This window comes from Desmodus rotundus, chromosome 3 (genome assembly GCF_022682495.2).
Source record: "Desmodus rotundus isolate HL8 chromosome 3, HLdesRot8A.1, whole genome shotgun sequence".
Lineage (NCBI taxonomy): Eukaryota > Metazoa > Chordata > Mammalia > Chiroptera > Phyllostomidae > Desmodus > Desmodus rotundus.
The window spans coordinates 9,208,779-9,215,374 of NC_071389.1; the positions used below are offsets into that span (position 1 = coordinate 9,208,779).

The 6,596-nt window shown below is 55.7% G+C and overlaps 1 long non-coding RNA gene across 1 annotated transcript; it reads left to right on the plus strand.

The window, feature by feature from the left end:
• Nucleotides 1-4,281: 4,281 nt before the first annotated feature.
• LOC123479087 (uncharacterized) lies at nt 4,282-6,069 on the plus strand. The gene is made up of 3 exons (XR_006654578.2): nt 4,282-4,863; nt 5,006-5,210; nt 5,964-6,069. It is a non-coding gene; the product is annotated as an uncharacterized lncRNA (long non-coding RNA).
• The last annotated feature ends 527 nt before the right edge of the window (nt 6,070-6,596 follow it).

Below are 6,596 nucleotides of genomic sequence, written 5' to 3' on the forward strand. Positions count from 1 at the left end.
CTCCATCTCTTTCTGTCCAGCTTCCAGCAGTCAGGAGCGGTACCATACTCCTCGCTTGCATGTGGCCCGGGCCCCTGGCAGTCTGCCCTCCTTGCAGATGACATCTCCAGTAGGTGTCATGGCCCCAGGCAGCAGTTCTGCCCCAGGGAGGGCTGCTTGTTCCCTCCAGGGCACAGGATGTCAGAGCAGCTTCGGCTCCAGGACCCAATGCCTCCACCCTCCTGTCTCCCTCCTTCCAAGCCTCAGCTTCCCCCAGATTCACCCCTCTTGGGTTTCTTTCTATACCAAGCATCTAGAAATAATTCTGTAGCTTAAAACAAGTTTTCAACCACTGATCTAGTCCAAGCCACCCATTCTGCTGCTGAGAGAGACTGGTGCCAAGGGGAACCACACGGAGACGTAGGAGGAAAGCCGGGCAGACCCAGGTCCCCATTGAAGGCACCTTCACCTGCACCTCGGGAAGGAGAGTGTCCCACCCCCAGGTTCACGGTCACACCAGTTCTCAGTCCTGGGTGTTCCAGAAGGGTGGCAAGCTTCTGGGGAGTGACAGACTTTCCCTGAAGTGGTCACCAGCATGAGAGACGCCCCAGGGAAGTCACAGGCCCTGGCTGGTCAGTCTTCCCTCCAGGACAGCCATGTTGCTGGGTCTCTCCCTTCCAGTCCCTTCTGATGCTCACCAGGTAGCACAGAAAAGACACTGGCCATCCAGAGACTGGTTCCAGGTCTCAGCTCGGCCTCTGCGTCCTTCTGAGACTGTGTACATGAGCTTTCCCCTTGCTGGCCTCAGTTTCCCCACCTTTGTAGCAGAAGGCGCGTCTTTGCCACTAAGCACCTTTCTCCCGAGCATTTTGTCATGTCCTTGTCTGTAGAACCCCTGGCCGGAGTGCAGTCTTCCCTCCCAGCACGGGAGTGACCCTTCTCAGCATGAGGAACTCCCCTTAATTTCCAGGGGCACTTGCTGGCCCTGGGGTACAAGCACCTCAGATTCAACAGCTAAGAAGGGAGATACAGATTGGGGGATGTCGCAGTGAGCTGGTACCCCATTGTCTAAGGTGTGCCCCTGGGGTGCCCAGGGTCCTGCCAGCAAGCAAGTAAGAGTAGGAGGGGTAGGGCTGGGGATCCCAGGGGGGTCCCTGCCTGGGTGGCAGAGGGAAATTTCTCCCCTCTTCTGTGGTGCCAGGAGTTAAGCCAGGTAAATGAGGGGGATCAGCCAGACTGGGGCAGGCGAGCCTGTCTTCCCAGGTTTGGGCAACTCTGTCATCACCACGGAGCTGCTCTGCCCCCGCCCCTCCGCCCCGCCCCGCAGCTTGGCTTCGGGAAGTGGCCCAAAGGGAAGGGCAGGGGGCTGCCTAGTCACCTCCTCCAGGCAACCCGGGAGTCCTTGGGCTAGGGCTCAGGAAGGAAAGATAAGCCTCCCAGGAGCCCAGGGGTGGGAGGGGGGTGAGGTGCTGGTCCCCAGAGCGGCTGTTTCTCGCTGCTCTCTGGGACCCCACAATAAGCCCCAGCCAGGACCTCCAAGGTGAGACCTCCCACCAGTCTTGCTGCTCTCCCCATGTCTGGGTAGGAACTTGGAAATGAATCATTTCATCTTCACCAGGGCCCTGCATGTAGGAACCTTAGCCTCCCACTTTACGGGTGAGGACGATGAGGCCCGGCAAGGGGAAGAGGCTTTCCTGAGTATACACAGACCCGGTGCTGGGCTGGCTCAGGGAGAGCCGGTTGTTAGATCTTCGTGAACTTTGGGAGCCAGGTTTCATTCATACCTTGAAATCATTGGGGAGCGAAAGTATTTACACCATAGCAATTGGCAAATGAAACAAACCTGGGTGTTTTTTGTTTTCTTTCAGAGAGCAAGTTGTTAAACTTTTACCAGCATACCACTGGCTCAAGGCCACAGCTTTTATGGTGTCTCAGGAAAGGTCCCCAGTTTAGAAAGTTTCAGAACTTAGCAAGACGGCTCCCTTGTCTCGAGACCTGTGACGGTGCTGAGCCTGTCTGACTTCAAAGCCAAAGACACTCCTCCTTTTCCTCCTGACGCTAAGGGCTAGCTTCTCTTTCTACTCCACTGCAAAAACTTCCTATCCAGGGCAAGAACTGTCCTGGCTGTCCTTTTGGGCAGGGATTAAAGGTCCCTCAGGGTTCAGAGTGCCGGGCCAGCATGCCCTGCCCTGGGACACCGTGATCAATTCCATAAATGTTTACCGAACACCTTACTTAACCCCCCTGAGCCTGTCTCTTCAGCTGTGAAATGAGGCTCTTCAACCTGACAGCGTCCGTCCATCCATCCAGCCAGCCAGCCATCTCTTCATTCAGTTCCTGGCTCTCCCGTGCCAGCCGACCCCCGCTCAGAGTCCTGGCCTGCCACTGGCTTCCCGGCCTGCCACCTGGGGCCTCAGCCTTCCCATCTCTACTTTGGCATCAACTGTGAGGGTTCCTTGCAATTTCTCTCCCCATTTCAGAAGGGACTGGATCCCAGGGGAGGCTACTGGGGAAGAAATGGTTGTCAGGGTAACCAGCATAGCTGGGGACACAAAGGATCAGCAGTGGCTCACACCCTGGACACAAAACACACCTGTGTGACTCACGCCAGCAGGGTCCCTATTTCTGTTTACTTGAATGCAGAGTCCAAACAGCAAGGAGGTGTGGGACGTTCGGGCTATACTTCCTGATGGGTTAATAATACGGTCACGGCTAATGTTTGATGAGCACTTCCTATGCGCCAGGGACTGTGCTAAGCACCCGCTTTATCTCATTTAATCTTTACAACAAATTCACATGGAATAATATTCATTCCTTTAGATACAGAAGCTAAAGCCCTGAGCAGGAAGTGACTTGACCAAGGTGCTTATTCATTCAGAAAACATTTATTGATAGGAAGTTATTGTCTCAGGGATAGTTTCTGTCGGGATGATGAAAAGGTTTGCAGATAGTGGTGATAGTTGCAGGACAATATAAATGTACTTAATGCCACTGCGCCGAATACTTCAACGTGGTTAAATGGTCGATGTCATGTGCATTTTACCGCAATAAAACATTCACTGAAAAAGCCTTTACTGGTCCGCAGCTATGCCCCAGGCACTGAGCTGGGTGGTGCTGTGGACAGCAGTGAATAAAGCAGACAACCATCCCTACCTCCACGGGCTGCTGTTCTACAACAGTGTCGACCAAGAGCACTTTCTGTGGGTGGGATGAGGGATGTTTCCTGTCTGCTCTGAGCCATATGGTGGCTGTTAGCCACATGTGGCCACTGAGCACTTGAAATGTGGCTAGTGTCACTGAGGAACTGACTCCAATTTTAATTAATTTTAATTAATTTAAATTGAAATAGCCACCAGCCCTGGCTGGTGTGGCTCAGTGGTTTGAGCACTGACCTGCGAACCAAAAGGTCGCTAGTTCGATTCCCAGTCAGGGCACATGCCTGGGTTGCAGGCCAAGTGCCCAGTAGGGGGCGTGCAAGAGGCAATCACACATTGATGTTCCTCTCCCTCTCTTTCTCCCTCCCCTCCCCACTCTCTCAAAGTAAATAAATAAAACCTGGAAAATAAATGAATAGCCACCAGAGGCTAGTGCCCACTGAACTGGACAGTGCAGGTCCAGGTCAGTCACAGGACAGGTCAGTGGCAGAGCTGGACTGGACCCTGAGCTGGTCCCCCGTAGTGTTGCTCACCCCAGCTTTTCCCCGCCGCGGTTCCGCAGCTGGGGCCACCTGCACCAGAATCACCAGGGCAGCGTGCTAATGGTCCAGATTCTCCAGGCCCCACCTCAGAACAGGCATGCAAGGCGGGGGCCCCAGAATCTGTATCTTTGTCAGGGTCCCAGATGATGCTGGTGCACAAGAGGTCCAGTTTGAGACTCATCACCCTCCTCGTTCAAGGCTGCCAGCTGGGAAGAGCTTGATTAGTTCCCACATGTGCTGGGTCTCCTGGGCCAGGACCAGGCCTGCTGAAGGGGCTGTGCCCTGCTTAGGGCTTCCCCGCCCCAGCTAACCCAGCCTTGAAGGAATCCTGGCTCCCAGCCTGTTTCCTTACCACTGTTCCCCAAAGAGCAAAAAGAGGTGGCCTTGTCATACATACTCCAGGCAGAGGGGCTGGGGAGGGCTCCTGAGTCCCCCGTGTCATCTCCCACCCATCCCTGGGGCTTCTCAGTCTGTCAGCTCGAGGCTCTGGCCCTAGCGGATGGGCAGCGGGAGAGAGAGGCTTGGCCTGGCGCCCCACCCTGCAGACCAGCCTGGTCAAGCAAGGGGAGGAAGGAAGCAAAGGCAGGCCAGGGGCCCAGCCGGGACAGGGGTGGTGGTGACGAAGGCCTCAGGAATTTGAAAACAAACATGTAGCCAGCGAAGGAAGAGGCTGCTGTCGGTTGCTGAGCCAGGACAGACCCAGTTCCCTCCCTCCCAGGGCACAGGGCCTGCAGGAGTGAGTCCCTGCCCTCCTCTCTGTGGCCCCAGTGCCCGGGCAGTTTCCACTCCGCTAAGCGGATGGGAAGGCCTTTGGGGGCTGTGGGAACCTGCCCAGGCACCAGAACATCCTGCCTGGAGTGAGGAGAGGAAGCTGCAGAGAGCAGGGAGCTTCAGCAGTACCCGGGAGGAGGCCGAACAGCAACAAGATACCTCATCAAGCATTTATTGAGCACCAACAGTATACCAAGAATTCAGAGACAAAAACATTTCCCAGCTGGTAAGAGAAGCAGGCACAGGGGAAGGTGATACCGAGGGAAGCCCAGGAACATGCGGGCCCTCTGCAGAGGAAGTCAGAGAAGGCTCCCTGGACGAGGTGGCCCCTGAGCTGAGCCCTAAAGCACAAATTTTGCCAGGGCAGAAGAGAATCTTCTTAACCTCACCGCTCCATCTCCCAGAACCAACACTCAGTGAGTAGATGAGCGAGCAAGTGGGAGGGAAGGAAGGAAGGAAGGGAGGAAGGAAGGAAGGAAGGAAGGAACGATCAACTGAAAAATGTGAAGTCTGAAGTTTCAAGGTCCTGACAGCAAAATCCATCTTCTCTCCCCTCAGTTATGAACTCCCTCCAAGGTGCTGGGGCTATGCTCCGGTTTGATGCCCAGAGACCGAAGCCGGTCCGCATGGGTTCTGGGGCCGACTCAGGCACTTACCAGCTGTGTGACTTAACTTCTCTGCACCTGGGGGCTCCATTTTCTGTAAAATGGAGGTAATTCTACTGCCTGCTCATAAAGTTTTTGTGAAGACAGAGTGAGTTCAGGTAAGCGCTTAGAACAGTGTTGGATGTGCAGCCAGCGAGAGCTACAGAAGTGGTAACATTCTTTGGGTGCTAACTTCCCCATGAGTCACTCACTCTCACGGTCATTCACTGATTCACTCCCCGTTCAGTCCCCCACTCACGCACCCCTCCCTCCTCACCAGTCATCTCTTGGGCGATCCCTCTGCCCCAGCCCCTCCTCCGTGCCTTCCAGCCCCTTGCCAGCCCAGCCCTGAAGGTGCCCACCTGCTGCTAATTACCATGACAACTTCACTAATTCCTCCCAAACCCCAAACAAACAGGAAGAAGCCCCCTGAAGCAGGGGTGACGCTAAGAACCAAGGTGTGAGCACCAAGCCTCCAGCAGGAGCCCCTTGGCCGGGGGTCATTACCCAGAGCTTCCTCAGAGAGGGCCAGGCCTCCCAGTCTAGGGGTGTTAGCAGAAGCCCTCCCTAGGGCGGCCTTGCCCACGCCCCTCTCTGACAGGCTGGATTCTTCCAAGTCCCATCCTCGCCCAGCCAGCAGCCCCTGAAGGGCCCACTCCCTATCCACCCCTCAGGCTCCCTAAGGCCAAGAGCCCCAGACGGGGGACTTAAGCCAGCTCTGCCCAAGCTGGGAGCACGGAGCTGGCAGAGGTGAGAACTCTGAAGCTCCATCCCATTGCACAATTAGAGCTGCGTGTTGAGCATAATGATTGCGTGCTGATTAATGTTAGATGGGCAAGCAGAAGATTCCACAGCTTCCTTCTTCCCCACAGGCCCCAGGAGAACAGGCCGTGCAGGAGAAGAGTCTGTGAAACCATTTCCTGGACACCTCCCACAGGCTGGGCACCCTGCTGGGCACTTTCCATCCTTTTAACAGTATTACCAGTAGAGGTGATAACTTGAATCTCATCAATGATGGGGAAACTGAAGCTCAGAGAAGTCAAGGGACTTGCCCAAGGCCACACAGCCAATAAGTGTGGTTCTGGAATTCACGCCCAGGTCTGCTAATACCCCAGGGACAATCAAGTCTGGCATCTCCGGAATTGGAGAGAGGCTGGGTTTGGGCATGAGGCGATGTTTGGGCCAGAAGGTGGGGAGAGGGAGGAGAGGTGGTGCAGGGCGGGTAACGGGAGCCTGGCCAGGTCTGGGGCTCCTGGGCAGGCCCTGCTGCGTCCTGGACGCAGCAGGCTCGTCCTGTAGAGCTGCCAGGGCGATACCAGCCTCGATCTGCCAACTCAGCGATTGCATCGGTTTTCCTGGAAAACAGCAGACGCGGTGGGGGTGTCCAAGAGGGAGTCACCTGTTTGGAGAAAGGGGGTGTGGGCCCTCCATCCTGCCCTGCAGCTCCTCCCCCAGCCAGTCCCTATGGATTTGCCTTCAGGTGCTTGGGCCAGCCCCCTGCTGCT